At 35.3% G+C, this 18,878-nt stretch overlaps 1 protein-coding gene and 1 long non-coding RNA gene across 2 annotated transcripts in view; one reads left to right on the top strand and one right to left on the bottom strand.

Annotated features, from left to right (window-relative positions):
* Positions 1-18,878, top strand: part of pth2ra (parathyroid hormone 2 receptor a) — a 90,602-nt gene that overhangs the window by 51,816 nt on the left and 19,908 nt on the right. The window lies entirely within an intron of this gene.
* LOC131355018 (uncharacterized) lies at positions 6,091-9,175 on the bottom strand. Its single transcript, XR_009204807.1, has 3 exons — positions 8,985-9,175; positions 7,761-7,894; positions 6,091-6,501 (listed from the first exon to the last, which is right to left on the bottom strand). It is a non-coding gene; the product is annotated as an uncharacterized LOC131355018 (long non-coding RNA).

Raw genomic sequence — 18,878 nt, 5'->3', positions numbered from 1 at the left:
ATGTTAATGTCACGGCCGGGATCCTCGCCCTAGGCGGGGCTCAAACCCAGGCCGTCCGTGGTGCACGAATAACAGTAAACAATCATAGACGAAAACAGGCACAAAAGGACATTAGGGTAAACTGGGTACAGGTGAGACAATCAGGGGTGAGAACAATAGGACAGGTAATCACAAGACACACGAACAAGCAGGCTTCTCGGGTTTACCTGCCAGCGCCTTCCTCAGGCCTGGCAGGGAACAGTCCAGCAGTTCCTGACAGTTATAAACAAACAATGGAACTGATGTACACATTTAAATTAAGTACATTTTTTTCTTCCAGTGTGTTGCTACACATATACAGACATATTTCTGTATATGAACGGAGCTATAATCATGGGAGAAAAACAACGTGCTTAAAGATTATGATTAAGTGAATACTATTTTAATGTCATCTGGGTGACAGGTCCATAATTATAATTTGCACATATGAAGCTGGTCAAGTCCTTGTCTTTAGTGATTGTTACATATTGCTGATAAATAAAGTGCTTTGCTTTGTTTCACACATTTGCAGTTACATATATACACTGAAAAAACTTATTTACATAATACATCGGTTAAAGGTGATTGAATTAAGTTTTTATACATCCAGCATGATTTAAACAGGTATTTAAAGAAAAAAGAAGATGAATAAAATCAAACATGAGCTGAGAATCAGTACTGATGCTTCACAAACACTGCTCTACTCTACCATAAATGATGTAATTCCCTAAATTTAATACTACAGAGGGCACAAAAAATGTATACACACTTCAACATGAAAAATAGACCAATCAGACATAACATTCTGAGCAGTGAGAGGTGAAGTGAATAACACTGATGATCTCCTCATCATGGCACCTGTTAGTGGGTGGGATATATTAGGTAGCAAGTGAACATTTTGTCCTCAAAGTTGATGTGTTAGAAGCAGGAAAAATGGACAAGCGTAAGGATTTGAGCGAGTTTGACTATGGGACAAATTGTGATGGTTAGACGACTGGATCAGAGCATCTCCAAAACTGCAGCTCTTGTGGGGTGTTCCAGGTCTGCAGTGGTCAGTATCTATCAAAAGTATCCTTTAAGCCCTCTAACTTACAACGTACAGGACTTAAAGGATCTGCTGCTAACATCTTGGTGCCAGACACCACAGCACACCTTCAGGATCTAGTGGAGTCCATGCCTCGATGGGTCAGGGCTGTTTTGGCAGCAAAAGGGGAACCAACACAATATTAGGCAGGTGGTCATGTTATGCCTGATCTGTATTTATGCATAGAAATTTTATTACTAAATTTCTATAAAGATCAAAGGGTAGCTGTAAGTCATGTTTGAATTACACAGTCACGTTAGGTGCTCAAAGTGGTCACCATTAGCATCCAGACACTTTGGATTTCGGTGAACTAGTGTATAAGCAGCATTGACTATACGGATTTCTCTGCATGATACTTTAGTATATTCCTGTAGTGCAGCCAGTGTGGGTGGTTTTCTGCAGTACAACACATCCTTTAGTGTTCCCCACAGATTGAGGGGTGTTAAATATGGGGAACACTTACGCACATAAGCAGTTACATAATCCTACATCATCAAACCCTCAATCACACACACACACACATAACCCCTGTACGTGACACACTTACGCACATAAACATATGGACAAATATGTTTCTACTGATAAATCATAGAAGCTATAAGTTTATCTCATGAAGGTTACATAATCCTACATCATCAGACCCACAATCATGCACACACACACACACAACCCCCTGTATGTGACACACTTACGCACATAAACATATGGACAAATATGTTTCTATTGGCTTATAATTTATAACTTTATCTCGCGAAGGTTACTTAATACACCGTCATCAGACCCTTAATCACACATATCACATACCTGACACACCCCCACAAACCCCTTGCACGTGGAAACACACACACACACACACACACACACACACACACATACCTGACACACCCCCACAAACCCCTTGCACATGGAAACACACACACACAGACACACACATAAGCATATGGACAAGTATGTTTCTATTGATAAAACATAGAAGTTATAAGTTTATCTCCTGAAGATTACGTATTCCATAATCACCCCACAGACTCTCTTGGAATCAAATTAATCACAGAATCAAGTAAGTCTTTCACAAATTATGAAAAAAGTGTAAAAATGTGAAGTTCATTTTTTTAAATTGTGAAAAATGTGTATGGTAGCTACCCCAAATTTATAACATTTTATTTACAGGGGTTGGACAATGAAACTGAAACGCCTGGTTTTAGACCACAATAATTCATTAGTATGGTGTAGGGCCTCCTTTTGCGGCCAATACAGCATCAATTCGTCTTGGGAATGACAGATACAAGTCCTGCACAGTGGCCAGAGGGATTTTGAGCCATTGTTCTTGCAGAATAGTGGCCAGGTCACTACGTGATGCTGGTGGAGGAAAACGTTTCCTGACTCCCTCCTCCAAAACACCCCAAAGTGGCTCAATAATATTTAGATCTGGTGACTGTGCAGGCCATGGGAGATGTTCAACTTCACTTTCATGTTCATCAAACCACTCTGTCACCAGTCTTGCTGTGTGTATTGGTGCATTATCATCCTGATACACGGCACCGCCTTCAGGATACAATGTTTGAACCATTGGGTCCATTTTCGCTGCTGGCACCATTGAAACCGACGTTTGGCATTGGCACGAGTGACCAAAGGTTTGGCTATAGCAGCCCGGCCATGTACGTTGACCCTGTGGAGCTCCCGACGGACAGTTTTGGTGGAAACAGGAGAGTTGAGGTGCACATTTAATTCTGCAGTGAGTTGGGCAGCTGTGGTTTTATGTTTTTTGGATACAATCCAGGTTAGCACCCGGACATCCCTTTCAGACAGCTTCCTCTTGCGTCCACAGTTACTCCTGTTGGATGTGGTTCGTCCTTCTTGGTGGTATGCTGACATTACCCTGGATACCGTGGCTCTTGATACATCACAAAGACTTGCTGTCTTAGTCACAGATGCGCCAGCGAGACGTGCACCAACAATTTGTCCTCTTTTGAACTCTGATATGTCACCCATAATGTTGTGTGCATTGCAATATTTTAAGCAAAACTGCGCTATTACTCTGCTAATTAAACCTTCACACTCTGCTCTTACTGGTGGAATGTGCAATCAATGAAGACTGGCCACCAGGCTGGTCAAATTTAGCCATGAAACCTCCAATACTAAATTGGCCAGTGTTTCAGTTTCATTGTCCAACCCCTGTATGTGGTCACTAAAGGAGATTAACAAAATTACAATTACCAGTGGTACTGACATAAATTAAATCTAGTATGATATAAACTGTATGATGCAATGAGAATATATATCTTTTGGTGAAAAATGCTGGATATTCAGTCAGAATAATCTACATTCTGGATAACAATAATTAGAAAACAAAACAAAACCAAAAAATTAATAGCTAACATCTATTCAAGGTCAATATGTTTTTTTATTATGTAGGGTTTGGTTAAGTGTGTGACTAATTCAGACAGGAGAATTTATTTTAGCTCAAACTTATAAACTCTAAAACTAGTCTTTCAAATTGGGATTCATGTATTGTTGTTCACAATACCTACATAAAAATCTAGCTGCTAGATGTTGCACATAAAATTACACAAAAATGTAAGAGTATATAATGTAAAGGTAAGGCAAAATGCTGAAGTGGAGCAATAATAATAATTTTAAAAGATAAATTTCTTATGTAAGAATGTTTTTGCTTCTGGTTCATATAATGTGTGACTGCTGGATATAAGATGATATTTGGCCAAAGCACACTACTGACAGTTAAAACAAGTAAGTTACTGAAATTAAATATTGCATAGTTTACAGTTAGATCTTACTTAAAACCTTTATTACAAATGATTCAAAAAGAAAAAATATCAATTCCACTGAATCTGATGTCTCTCAAAATTCAATTAATTAATTCTTAAAATGCCTTTAAAATGATTTATTCTGCTAAAACACACTACAAGAATTTAGGAATTACTGAAAATAATTGGGATCACACTTCTTGCTCTGGGTTTGTGCAGTGTGTGACTAGCTCTGATAATTGGAAAATATATTTTGGTTCTGGAACAAAATTGATTGTTGAAACAGGAAAGTAAGCTTCAAAAAGTTCTTGTATGTCACAGGTCTATAAAAAACACTTAAAATGTTTATTATTATTATTATTATTATTATTATTATTATTATTATTATTATTATTATTATTATTATTATTTTGTATTATATGATATTAGATATGCTGGCCAACATTTATGACAAAATGATCTGAAATGTGCTAAAAATTAGTAAAATTCATTTGTAGAAGTTCTAGAAGAACACTTTGGTAATGGTCATTGTTTATATACCATTACACAACTGAAAACTGAGAAATGTAATGTTTGAAATGAAAATGAATTGTGTAAGTTAATGGTAATCGTTTTAATGGAATTTATGTATAATGATGCAATGCTTAACAAGACATCACTAGAGTACCTAAATAACTTAAAGTTTGCACTGATTTATAAAACTGGATACCATTTAAATGTGAGCTCAACTTTGAAAAACTTTGTGTTTATATCAAACTCTTTTGAAAACATTGAAGTGTAGCATTGCCATTGTCCCCAGTTACAGCTTGACCTCGGGTTATTGTTAGAGAAATGGTGTGTTTGTGCATGATGTCCTGTTGTGGATGACCTGACATCCCATCCAGGGTGTATTCCAGTTTTCCATGACCCTGACCAGTTTAAAGCAGTTGAATGGATAAAAACATTGAACTACTGTATGTTACTGTTAGTAGCCTGCATGTTTTTGTGTGGCTGTATGAGAGTGTTTGAATAACACACAGAAGCTATTATTTGGGAAAGCAATAAAGCTCACAGCACTATCAGGTAATGTTTTAATTGTATTACTTATTTTAGATAAGTAATCATGTCTGTTATACAGATAGACAACATATTCATTGTACAATTTGAGCCAGCATTTATTTGATACATTGTGTGAGGTAGAAGTTTTTTGTTAGATAATTTCACATTGTGTGACTGCTGGAGGTGGATATAAGCTTGTCTTTGCCAAAGGTACCAAGCTAGTAACTCAAACAAGTATGTTTGCATTATTACTTTACTAGTTATGTATCTTTTTATTAAATGTATTCAGTACATTTATTGTAAAAATGCTTAAATATTCTAAAGACCAAAGACCTTGGGTAATTCTTGTCTTGATGTGAGTAATGGTATATTTAGGTTTGAAGGAAGGTAATGTCCATTTAATAGACATAAAAAGACAGAAAGTTCAATAACTATAAACATCAAGACATGAAGTTTGCCTTTTACTGCCTTTGATTGCTTAATAGAATTCAGTCCATGCAGCAGAAGTATATTTTTGAGTGGTTGTGTAACAGTGTGTGACTAATGGAGTGAAGTTAATATTTGGAAAAGGAACAAAGCTAACAGTAAAATCAGGCAGTACACTGAAAAAAACAATACTTTGGATCAACTTAAAAAAATTGCTCCAATTTTTACAGCTAATTTTTTTACTTTTTCTCAAAACATATTTATAACTTTATTTTATGTTTTATTTTGATTATGTGTTAATCAATTCTTCTAATTTTCCCCAACGCAAAATATTTGCATCCACACAAGTCAAAAACTGAATTTATTACAAATGAATAGGCCAATGCTGCTGCGTTTTCTGCTTTGTAACAACTTTATAAAAACCTAAAATTGATCATTACATCCAAATGTAGTTTTTACTTTGGAAAAAAACAATTGCTGTAATTTTGTTTTTAAGTTATGTTATTAATTTTTCTTAAGCGTGATTCAAGCTATACACAAGCTATAATTTATAACTGTAGCTAAATCAATATCTTGTCCTGACTTAAATCCAAAAATGTACCTACAGATAAGTTTGTGTAGTTTTCTGCTTTCAAACAACTTAAATGTGAACATGAATACAACCAAAAAAAAAATGTACTAATACATTAAAATAGTTTTTTTTTTACTTCAGATGAAACTAATAATTTCCTCAGAGGCAAATTTATTAACAAAATAGCGCTAAATAGACAGTTAAGTTCTCCTCCAAATACACATTTATTATGTATTTTAAAATATACATTTCTTTGTATTGTTCTATGAAATTCAAATTGGAAAAACAATGATCAAATAGAAAAACAAAATAACATAACTATAACATGAATAAAACAAAGTAAACTAAACACAAAGTGCATTTTAAATCCAGAAACATAAAAAAAGTGTAGTGCACAACAAAAACACTTAAAGAAGAAAAATAAAAAGGGCATCATGTGAATTATGGTCTTTGGATTCTGTCGGTGATGACATTTTGATACATGAGTCAGAAGTCCATTCCAAGTCTTGCAAGTGCCAATTCAAGTAGATGCATGGATAGGAATGCTCAGATATGCAGAACTGAGGTACCACAGTCTTTGCATTTCCACATTCATGGGAAGACTAGGAAAGAGAAAAAAAGACCTGCTTTACCAATTAGCACTTAAAACAAATCACAAAAGGCACCACTGTAAATTGCATTGATTGTATTTGTTTCAGTCCTCACTCAAATTAGAATTTGCTGAAAAAAATAATCTAAGGACGGACACTATAGAAAGGACATATATATATTTAATTTTAGAATTTAACTCTTGTCAAAAGCTACTAAACAGGAAGAAGCCTATGGCTGTCTCATTTTATTGGCTAGTTAACAAAAAGAAATTGAATCTGCAATGATTTTGATAATCAATTGTATCAGTCACTTCCAGATAAACTGTAAAACAAATGTCTTTTTTGACATTTCATAGAGTAGTTGATTAATCTAGAAAATAATATGCAGATTATTTATATAAGGAGAATAATCGTTAGTTGCAGCCCTACATCTCACACCTCTGGAACTGATTCATGATGGAAGCCACCATTGTAGGTTTGATTTTTGTATCCATAAAACATCTGAAATCATGCTGTCCTGAAAATCTGCTCATCCTATCCAAAATATCAAAAGCTGCCCAAATATCAAAAGTGTAAAGTGCACTTGATAATGAAACAACTATACGTATGACACATAAAACAGAATGATGAATGTAATTCAATTTGGGTGGCTGTAGCTCAGAAGGTGGAATGGTTGTCCACCAATCCCAGGATCAACGGCTCCTCCGTTGTACGCTACCAGTCAAAAGTTTGGACACACTTCTTTTTTTAGTTTTTTTTTCCAACATTGTGCTGTACAGTATATGTGCAATTGCAGTTTATACAAATGTTCCATTTAGTCAAACTTAGGGTTGCTTAAAAAATAAAAGTAATGTGGACTTAAATTGCCTCTACATTTCCAAACATTACTAAATTGTCAAATTCAACTGAAATTGCATTTCATACCTGACATAAATAATAGTCAACCTTTCGAAGGCTCTACCTGAATTTCAGTGGTCTGGTGTTTAATGTCCAACCTGTGTTTTTGAGATAACAACCCTGTTTTACTGTTTACTGATGGCTTTCAACCGAATCAGACCGTGTGAGAAAAACACGGACTTGGCAGATTCGCACAGGATTAAAATCACAGAGCACGTCTGAGAAACACGAATTTCTCAAACCTCCCCCGGTAACACACCTGCCAAATACATTCTACAAAGTAGTTGTTCCTAACCCACAGCATACATGCATGATTTGTGTTAGCATACAAAAGACACATTTACTTCAACAATAATATACATTTGTCTTCTTACCTTGTGTAAATGACCTTTCTTTTGCAGTACACAAAGTTACCTTTTCCAAGCGAGAGAAAACTGTAATGGCGGCCAGCAGATTCTGGTTCAGACTGATCTGGGGCGATGTCATTAGGTCACGTGACAAGGCGACCCTTTAGTTTGAAGTAGAAATGGGCTTTAAGGAAACGGGTTACACGTAATTTTAACCAAGGGAGGTGGTGTTTGCTTTTAAGTAAAAATAACAGTTTCAGATAAGAAATCAAAATTTTCTATCAGACAAATGAAGAAACATACTTTAGATGAATGACATAGCAGTTTTACTTTTTTCAGTGTATGGTTTAATTTATTTTAAATTGATTGTCATACTTTTCTTTACATATTACTAATGTATTTGTAACATTATCAGACCTGACCTTGTTTATTATCATCTAATTGTAAAACACTAAATACGTCAAAGCACAATTGAACATTTGACAATTGACACAACTGAACATTTGACATACCACCAAGTACTAAAATAATCTAACCTAACTCAAAATACTATAACCTCACATAAAATCCTACAACCTCTTGTAGTTGTAAAGTAATTGACTAGGCTGATATCAGTGTGTCATACTCCAACAAGATTATTTTCGGTAAAGGAACCAAGGTTACTTTTCAAGGTTTTTTCAAATAAGTTCAAGTTTAAAAATCCAATTCATTAATATGATAATTGAGTTGAATATAATTCATATATTGAGTTGAACTGTAATGCTTATATGTCTCTTTTCACATTTCTATAAATATTGAGCTCATGAGGCAGTAAAAGGCAAACTTCATGTCTTGATGTTTATAGTTATTGAACTTTCTGTCTTTTTATGTCTATTAAATGGACATTACCTTCCTTCAAACCTAAATATACCATTACTCACATCAAGACAAGAATTACCCAAGGTCTTTGGTCTTTAGAATATTTAAGCATTTTTACAATAAATGTACTGAATACATTTAATAAAAAGATACATAACTAGTAAAGTAATAATGCAAACATACTTGTTTGAGTTACTAGCTTGGTACCTTTGGCAAAGACAAGCTTATATCCACCTCCAGCAGTCACACAATGTGAAATTATCTAACAAAAAACTTCTACCTCACACAATGTATCAAATAAATGCTGGCTCAAATTGTACAATGAATATGTTGTCTATCTGTATAACAGACATGATTACTTATCTAAAATAAGTAATACAATTAAAACATTACCTGATAGTGCTGTGAGCTTTATTGCTTTCCCAAATAATAGCTTCTGTGTGTTATTCAAACACTCTTATACAGCCACACAAAAACATGCAGGCTACTAACAGTAACATACAGTAGTTCAATGTTTTTATCCATTCAACTGCTTTAAACTGGTCAGGGTCATGGAAAACTGGAATACACCCTGGATGGGATGTCAGGTCATCCACAACAGGACATCATGCACAAACACACCATTTCTCTAACAATAACCCGAGGTCAAGCTGTAACTGGGGACAATGGCAATGCTACACTTCAATGTTTTCAAAAGAGTTTGATATAAACACAAAGTTTTTCAAAGTTGAGCTCACATTTAAATGGTATCCAGTTTTATAAATCAGTGCAAACTTTAAGTTATTTAGGTACTCTAGTGATGTCTTGTTAAGCATTGCATCATTATACATAAATTCCATTAAAACGATTACCATTAACTTACACAATTCATTTTCATTTCAAACATTACATTTCTCAGTTTTCAGTTGTGTAATGGTATATAAACAATGACCATTACCAAAGTGTTCTTCTAGAACTTCTACAAATGAATTTTACTAATTTTTAGCACATTTCAGATCATTTTGTCATAAATGTTGGCCAGCATATCTAATATCATATAATACAAAATAATAATAATAATAATAATAATAATAATAATAATAATAATAATAATAATAAACATTTTAAGTGTTTTTTATAGACCTGTGACATACAAGAACTTTTTGGAGCTTACTTTCCTGTTTCAACAATCAATTTTGTTCCAGAACCAAAATATATTTTCCAATTATCAGAGCTAGTCACACACTGCACAAACCCAGAGCAAGAAGTGTGATCCCAATTATTTTCAGTAATTCCTAAATTCTTGTAGTGTGTTTTAGCAGAATAAATCATTTTAAAGGCATTTTAAGAATTAATTAATTGAATTTTGAGAGACATCAGATTCAGTGGAATTGATATTTTTTCTTTTTGAATCATTTGTAATAAAGGTTTTAAGTAAGATCTAACTGTAAACTATGCAATATTTAATTTCAGTAACTTACTTGTTTTAACTGTCAGTAGTGTGCTTTGGCCAAATATCATCTTATATCCAGCAGTCACACATTATATGAACCAGAAGCAAAAACATTCTTACATAAGAAATTTATCTTTTAAAATTATTATTATTGCTCCACTTCAGCATTTTGCCTTACCTTTACATTATATACTCTTACATTTTTGTGTAATTTTATGTGCAACATCTAGCAGCTAGATTTTTATGTAGGTATTGTGAACAACAATACATGAATCCCAATTTGAAAGACTAGTTTTAGAGTTTATAAGTTTGAGCTAAAATAAATTCTCCTGTCTGAATTAGTCACACACTTAACCAAACCCTACATAATAAAAAAACATATTGACCTTGAATAGATGTTAGCTATTAATTTTTTGGTTTTGTTTTGTTTTCTAATTATTGTTATCCAGAATGTAGATTATTCTGACTGAATATCCAGCATTTTTCACCAAAAGATATATATTCTCATTGCATCATACAGTTTATATCATACTAGATTTAATTTATGTCAGTACCACTGGTAATTGTAATTTTGTTAATCTCCTTTAGTGACCATATAAATAAAATGTTATAAATTTGGGGTAGCTACCATACACATTTTTCACAATTTAAAAAAATGAACTTCACATTTTTACACTTTTTTCATAATTTGTGAAAGACTTACTTGATTCTGTGATTAATTTGATTCCAAGAGAGTCTGTGGGGTGATTATGGAATATGTAATCTTCAGGAGATTAACTTATAACTTTTATGTTTTATCAATAGAAACATACTTGTCCATATGCTTATGTGTGTGTGTGTGTTTCCATGTGCAAGGGGTTTGTGGGGGTGTGTCAGGTATGTGTGTGTGTGTGTGTGTGTGTGTGTTTCCATGTGCAAGGGGTTTGTGGGGGTGTGTCAGGTATGTGTGTGTGTGTGTGTGTGTGATTAAGGGTCTGATGACGGTGTATTATGTAACCTTCACGAGATAAACTTATAGCTTCTATGATTTATCAATAGAAACATATTTGTCCAAATGTTTGTGTGTGTAAGTGTGTCACATACAGGGGGTTGTGTGTGTGTGTTTGTGTGTGTGTGTGTGTGTGTGTGTGTGTGTGCATGATTGTGGGTCTGATGATGTAGGATTATGTAACCTTCACAAGATAAACTTATAGCTTCTATGATTTATCAGTAGAAACATATTTGTCCATATGTTTATGTGCGTAAGTGTGTCACGTACAGGGGGTTTTGTGTGTGTGTGTGTGTGTGTGTGTGTGCATGATTGTGGGTCTGAGGACGTAGGATTATGTAACCTTCACAAGATAAACTTATAGCTTCTATGATTTATCAATAGAAACATGTTTGTCCATATGTTTATGTGCGTAAGTGTGTCACATACAGGGGTTTTGTGTGTTTGTGTGTGTGTGTGTGTGTGTGTGTGTGTGTGTTTGTGTGTGTGTGTGTGTCTGTGTGTGCATGATTGTGGGTCTGATGATGTAGAATTATGTAACCTTCAAGAGATAAACTTATAGCTTCTATGATTTATCAATAGAAACATATTTGTCCATATGTTTATGTGCGTAAGTGTGTCACATACAGGGGTTTTGTGTGTGTGTGTGTGTGTGTGTGTGCATGATTGTGGGTCTGATGACATAGAATTATGTAACCTTCAAGAGATAAACTTATAGCTTCTATGATTTATCAATAGAAACATGTTTGTCCATATGTTTATGTGCGTAAGTGTGTCACATACAGGGGTTGTGTGTGTATGATTAACGGTCTGATGACGTAGGATTATGTAACATCCCCATCAATCATCCTTATTGGCTGAAAGGGGGGCGGGATATTGTGACGTAGACTATTCTGATTGGCTGTCAGACCTGTCAAAATTTGATTAATGAAAGAGACCAACTATATCTCTCTCTTGCATCCTATCCAACGTCCTGACAGAACGACATCAAGATACACTCTCACGGCTCTGTGGTAGTGAGGTGGTCAGTCATCTTGATGGAAATTTACAATACCACTTCAAAATGATCTCGCCCTGCTGGAAAGTCAACCATGCCGCCGCCATTTTCTTTGGCTCGCTTCTGATGGTCACCATGATGGTCATTTAATCTAGTAATGAGAAACTTGTTATAGTTTAGTAGATGCAATAAAATCATGTTTAATTGTGAGTTTATTTCTGTAAATTATACATATTTTTTCTTAAATCTGACTAACCACATATTCCATTGAGACCATCTTTTAAGAGTAGGGCCTTTAGTGACCACTAAACCACCAAATACAACAACATATTAAGTGTTTTTTTTAAGTAAATTCTTATTCATATAAGAATAATAAATCTCAGATAAACTGATTGCATTTATAATGTACATGTTTTGTGAATTCTGAATACAGCAAGAAATAATCTCCAAACAGCTCTTCACTTTGTAGTGCAGCTTTATAGTCTTTTAATATGAGTCAAGTCTGTTACTGGGTTCCCCGTGGTGCACTGGCGCAGGTGTAACGCTGGGTAGATACGAGCTCTCCACATAGGAATCTCAGCTGATTTGCAGAATAATTTTTGTGTAAGACTCACAGCACTGAGGATTTGGATACAATCCAATTAAGTATATTAAGAAAGAAAACTTGAATTCTTGATATTCAGTATTAATATTCACTGAGATGTTTACCATGTTAAATATTTGTAGAATTGTGTTTGTATGATATACTTGAATTGATACATGTTAATGTCATAAATAAATCAAATATATATTATTCTATAAGTATATTCTATATTATATAGCAATATAATACAAGCTTCTATACCAGTAAGAAAAACACAAATATCCCCACTTTCCTTGACAAACACTAATGGTCACTAACCCCAGATCTCTGTTTTATACAGTAGATATAGAAAGTTTCTCCATCTTCAGTGTTCTCCATTTATTCCTGGTGTTAGTCAATCTGCTCCCACAAAGGATTTATTTATTATTACTATGTAGCTGAACTAACTTTTTTACACCCAGGGCCTCTGACACACCATAGTTTTCCAAAGGCGACCTTTAGTAGCATTGTATAAATCATTAAATGCTCACCCTGTGTGTGAATTCCATTTTATACGAATCGTTTTAAAAATGACCCTGTCACAAAGCAGAGCTAATAGTACAAAGGGGAAAACAGAAAGAAACCTTAAGAGGAACCAAAGCTGAATAGAGATATTAGCATGGGAAATATTGTAGTGCTTATATTTTGTTCTCACACAAATAGCTGGATTATAAACTGGGTTCGAGGGTCTGCAGTGAGGGCAGCAGATAAATTTCATGTGCTTTCCAGCACTCATTGGCTGTTGAGTGAAGTCACACACTTTGTGTTAGTTTCCTCCAGTCTTACTTCTTTCTTCATTTCCATTTATTTGGCAGACCGATGTACAAAAGTCTCTATCAAGGATTACATTAACACTGGCTCACGAGGTTACAGACTTAGGATACCATCAGCCTAAAAATTCTGGGGAGGAAATATAGCACAATATAGAAATATTTATATATTTTAATTAATACATAAAACAATCAGTGAAAAATAAGAGCTAGTTTAAGAAAGAGGTAGATCTTCACCTCTCGTTTGAACACAGCCAATGAGGTGTTCAGACATCAAGGGAAGAACAGAAAACAGAAACAGAAAAGAGTCTTGATGTACACTGATGAGGCATAACATTATGACCACCTGACTAATATTCTGTCGGTTCCCCTTTTGCTGTCAAAACAGTACTGACCCATCGAGGCATGGACTCCACTAGATCCCTGACCACTGCAGACCGGGAACACCCCACAAGAGCTGCAGTTTTGGAGATGCTCTGATTCAGTTGTGTAGCCATCACAATTTGGCCCTTGTCAAACTCGCTCAAATCCTTACACTTGCCAATTTTCTGCTTCTAACACATCAACTTTGAGGACAAAATGTTCACTTGCTGCCTAATATATCCCACCCACTAACAGGTGCCATGATGAGGAGATAATCAGTGTTATTCACTTCACCTGTCAGTGCTCATAATGTTATGCCTGATTGGTGTATACCTACCTCTTACCCTGAGAGATGTTTGGGCCAGTCACACCAAAAGAATGAATCTAGGTTTGAATGTGTGTCTGAGAGAGAGAGAGAGAGAGAGAGAGAGAGAGAAAACAGTATCATGATCTCATGAGGATTTCTGCCTCATAGTCAGTGTTCTCAATTTAGTCTCCAGATCCAGTATAGCCTAGTGATTCTGACCAGGATAAAGCAGTTACTGAACGAAAAAATAAATGATATACTGAACGAAAAATGAATACCTCAGTCATTTTTGCACTTTCACTCTCATACTTTCTCTCTTCCTTGATCTTTTTTGATGCTTTTTTGACTTGCTATGCATCTCTCTGAGCTCCTACAGCCTTACAGCACTGCCTGGACTCTCAGGCCCACCTGTAGTGGTCTACTTATGATGAGATCATCATCATGCTATCATTTAGTTCCTTTAGCCTAAATTTTGTCAAACATCTTAAATGAAACACATTCTTCTTCTTCCTCCTCTTCTTCTTCTTCTTCTTCTTCTTCTTCTTCTTCTTATTATTATTATTATTATTAGTAGTAGTAGTAGTAGTAGTAGTAGTAGTAGTAGTAGTATTATTTGAGGCTGGATGGGCACTGGAGGCTCAGTGGTAGGTTTCTTGCCTACCCTGTGGAAGGCCTGGGTTTGATTCCCAGCCAGTGCCCCAAACCCCAGCCACTGAATGCAGTACCAGTCCCAAGCCTGGATAAAAATGGGAGGGTTGCATCAGGAAGGGCATCCGGTGTAAAACCTGTGCCAAGTTGTTGTGCCTACCAGTTGCTCCGCTGTGGCGACCCCCACACATGTAGGGAGCAGCCGAAAGTTCAACAACAAAAACATTATTTGAGGCTGGATCTCAGTGATGATCATCGAAAGAGTCACGACAAACAGCTACATTAATTAAAATGATATAAAAATTGTCGCAGCTTGTTTGAAACAGATTATCTAGATAAAGCTCTTAGACACGGGCCTTTAAGTCTCCTAAAACAGGTAGCAAATTGTTTTTTCAAAAATACAGATGTTTAATAGATCACATATTGCAGAGAAATTCCCTAGTTAGTGTACACACACACACACACACAGACACACACACACACTACTCTGGTGTGCAAAATATGCTTCAGCATGGCTGCACGGTTGCTAATTGGGAAAATGTCAACGCAATCATGTTTTGGATCACGGTGCATGTTTCTAACATTCAACAATTTAAAGCTGTAGATGAGATTGAAAAATTATTAGGGTGCTGACTGAAGTCACTCATGCGTTATCAGGAGCTACAGTTCAATCTGTTTATTACATGTTGGGAATGTGGTGATTAAATAAATACAAAAGAGGGGGCGCTCTCTTACAGTCTCCTGGGTATCTTGAAAGTCAAAGTGAATTCTAATAGTATGTCGTTATCACAACATAGCTGTTCTTCACGCTTTAAGACATGAGAGTAGCTGCTCTAACTGGATATTGCATCAGTGTGTTTAACCAAGCCTCTAATCTAACATACTCATTTAAAGAAAAACCAAAACTGGTCACAAATTATAGCCTCCACTAACTTTCTTAAATTTATCCTTAACATTATATAATAATTTGGGATCCATATTTTGTAGAAGTGATATTGAAGTGACCAATTTAGGTTTCATTTTAAAACCACAAACAAGGTTTAATGAATAAAATGGATAAAGATAGAGAGGTTAGAAAAAAACAGCTATCCTCTATGAATCACCTCTTTCCCATGCTCTGGCTCACTCTAGATTTAACCTTGCCTGAGTTTTTATTTCTGGATGTTTTCCAACAGCAGAGTTTGAGTTCTTATTAGCATTCATTCTAAACACTTGTCCTGAATACTGTGTCATAATTTGATAATTTTGCACTATTGAATCCCTGTAATTATCTGACAGCAAATTGGCTAAATATCAGTTAGATATCTCTTTTGTCAGGTGTAAGAGACGGCAGCGATCGCATGGAGAGCTTTTATTAGAAGCAATAGCAGATACAAACAGAATCCAATCACTAGGCAAATGTTAAAAACTGGCAGTGTGTATTAAAGGTCAAAAGTCCTGAGACACACGAACGCACCAGGGTCAAAAACTACATGCATCAGGTGAATAATCAGAACTGAATGAATACTTAGCCAGGTCAAAGTGCAGTGAAAGTGCTTATATATCTGTTAGCTTTGTTTATTTACTGCTCTGATGACTCAATAGCACACTTCAATTTTCATCTATTTCAAAAACATAAAACTAATCAGATGATTTTGAAAGAAAGATCTACATTATCAGCAACCGTCAGTCCTCTGGTGCAAGCTCATGGGTTTTTTTTTTTTTTTGCTAATCCAAGTGAATCATTTTATAAAGCTAATTGATTGTTTTGTAGTGGTGCACCGCTGTATACTGTTGTACTGATTAAAGGAGCAATAAAAGTGACCGTCTTTAGGTTAGTTTAGTATCTGGAGCATCAGGAATTGTGGGTTTGTTTACAGTCTCAAAATGAGCAGATAGAAAGAACTTTCTTGCTTTTCATGGGAAGAACCTATCTCACCATGCTGTGAACTAATCCCTTCATAGAACAGTGCAAACTGGTTCTAAGTGCACTCCAGTGTTCCCACACAGATGGCATGGACCATTCGGGGCATGAGTCTTTATAGTCCAAGGTATCCTTGTGTGTAGGAAGTGCAACTTCTGGTGACAGCTTTACATAAGACATTTACTTATTTATGAGTGATAGAAAATACACAGGAATGGTAAAATGATGAGATTGTTTTACATATTTCAATGAACTCATCCCAAACAGGAATTCTCTGTGTGAAAATAAAAGATCTTTATCGTGCATGATATGAATACACACCTTTTACCTTGAGAATATCTTGAATACTGAGACGGAACCAAATAAACTGTCAAAAACACCACTTGATGTTCTGCATGAAAGTCTAACTTATGGTACATAGATATAATCCCTATTAAATAACCCCCCCCACTCCAATCCTCCACCTCCCAGTGTTTCCTTGATCTTCTAAGAACTGTATTCCCAGTATGTATGTTGTTATGTTTTTGACTGCAGTGTTTGTTTCTCATATGCAAGAAACACTTGTTCTCTGATTACTGCCTGTGACAGACCCCTGCTAGCTGTGTTGACCGAGATAATCAGCTAATGCAGGTATTACATTCAACCACCTCTGGCTCCTATTTGAGTTTGACATGTTTTTCTTTTTTATTACAAAGAGTTTCAGCAAAAAATCACCGAATTTGGAAGAAACTAGTTAGGCTTCCTATTAAGGGTGTGCCTTTGAGTTATCCTGATAATACAGAACTTGTTGAAGAATATAATTACTTACTTTGGTGAGGTGAGACTGAGCTCCGGTTACCGTCTGCACAGTTGTACATGTTTTCCATCTGGATTTTGTCCAGGAACTCCAGCATTGTGCCGCCTTCCAAAACCATGCCAATCTGAGGATTAGTGGCTAAATTGGTCCCCTGGCTTTTCATCAAGAGGGTTTGCACTCAGTAGTCTTTGGGTTGGTCCCAGATCCAATCCATAGATAGATATGTGTAATGTTTAACAATCAGTTGGTGAGTTCATTTGAAAGAAGTTTCAGTGTAAATTAATGCAAACTGTGTGCCATTTCAGTGCTGGACCCAGAGCCTATAAACATGGACATCATGAACTATTCAGCACTCATATTCACTCTCTCATTTAGACACAGTATAAAAACACCTTCACTTTCAGAAGCATACCCTATAAGTTCACTTTGTTCCAGTCTATGTATTTACATTGCTATACTGGTTTTGATCCTGTTTTTGGTTTTCTGTTTTCTTCCCTGACCAGTGCCTTAACTTTGACCTTGTCTCTGGATTGCGTATCTGTTCTGAAGTTTAAAAGTCTTGTGTGCATGCCCTTGCGTCCATACCTTCCACGATGAAACATTTTCATTCTGATGATATTTGTCTCTTCCAGTATGATAATTCCTGCTTCCACAGAGAATAAAAGCTTACTGAATGGATTGAGGATGAAAATGGTGTGATGGCTTTTCTAGACCTATTCTCAATTGAATACCTTTTGGAGATTTTAGAGTGATGTGTAAGACCACTCTCTTTACACCAACTAAAAGAAGGTTTTCATTCATCCAGTAAACTGTAAGACTGACTCAATAAATTGAAGCTCATCTTGTAGCCCGTGCTGCCTTAACACCTTACTGACCCGTGTCTGTATTTCATCTCTTAAATTATTTACTGTATAAATTTCCTACATGTCTATTTTCTCATTATACTGTATATGTAGTGCATTTTAATTACTTTCGTGCCAATGACAATCTATATCTATAAATCAATAAATATCTAATATCAAAATCCACCTAAATAGTTTTAACATATGTATTTTGAATTCATTTTAAATATAAATGTTTATACATTTATATTTAAAATGAATTCAAAATACATATGTTAAAACTATTTAGGCCACTAATACAGGTCAGACTACATATCAATTTTTTTTTTTATTTTTTTTTTTTAATTCCTTTTTTTATGAAAATGATGGAAATCACAGAATAGGTGTTGTCTTTATTGATTTATTTATTTATTTCTATTCAGATGCCATTTTAACCCTGTTAAAAATCTGACTCACAGGCCCCCAGCTGTGTTCAGACATTCATCAAGCAATTAGCAGTTTTCAAATAATTCCTCAACCAGCAACATAAAAACCATTACGCTAATTCCTAATGCTAAACAAAACACTCATGATTCAAAGCAAAATAGGCATCTGGTGGCGACCAGCATTGACAGGCTTT

The sequence above is a fragment of the Hemibagrus wyckioides genome, linkage group LG06, assembly GCF_019097595.1.
Source record: "Hemibagrus wyckioides isolate EC202008001 linkage group LG06, SWU_Hwy_1.0, whole genome shotgun sequence".
In the NCBI taxonomy this organism is placed as follows: Eukaryota; Metazoa; Chordata; class Actinopteri; order Siluriformes; family Bagridae; genus Hemibagrus; species Hemibagrus wyckioides.
Note: the sequence above shows the minus strand (reverse complement) of the source record. Positions and strands in the feature narration are given on the sequence as shown.